This window comes from Sipha flava, unplaced genomic scaffold (genome assembly GCF_003268045.1).
Source record: "Sipha flava isolate LNK unplaced genomic scaffold, YSA_version1 326_pilon_pilon, whole genome shotgun sequence".
Classification (NCBI taxonomy): Eukaryota; Metazoa; Arthropoda; class Insecta; order Hemiptera; family Aphididae; genus Sipha; species Sipha flava.
Window position 1 is genome coordinate 1 of NW_020273012.1, and position 307 is coordinate 307.

Sequence of the window (307 nt, forward strand, 5' to 3'; positions counted from 1 at the left end):
GAACTTGTTTGAAATGGAATGCAGATTAAGATCAATGAGTACCATTAATTTTTTTGAAATCGGTAAAAAAACTAATTAAATTATTAGTCAATTAATAATAAAAATTTAATCTTCTTCATTTGTGTTGGTATATAACGTTTGCCACTTTACCACACCTTTCCTTCTTTTTTATATAATTTCCAACATTATTATGTAATTAAATTGAAATTGAAATTCAATAATTGCTTGTATTTAAATTATTTGTCAATCTTATAATTACATATTTAAATTGTTTCAGATCTGTGGAGAGGTACATTCGAGCATTATC

The 307-nt window shown here is 23.8% G+C and overlaps 1 long non-coding RNA gene across 1 annotated transcript in view; it reads left to right on the top strand.

The window, feature by feature from the left end:
- The window catches only part of LOC112686869, a 623-nt gene continuing 316 nt past the window's right edge, over window positions 1–307 (top strand). Inside the window, exon 1 of the long non-coding RNA XR_003148928.1 lies at window positions 1–62. This is a non-coding gene — a long non-coding RNA (uncharacterized LOC112686869). The remainder of the gene's footprint in view (window positions 63–307) is intronic.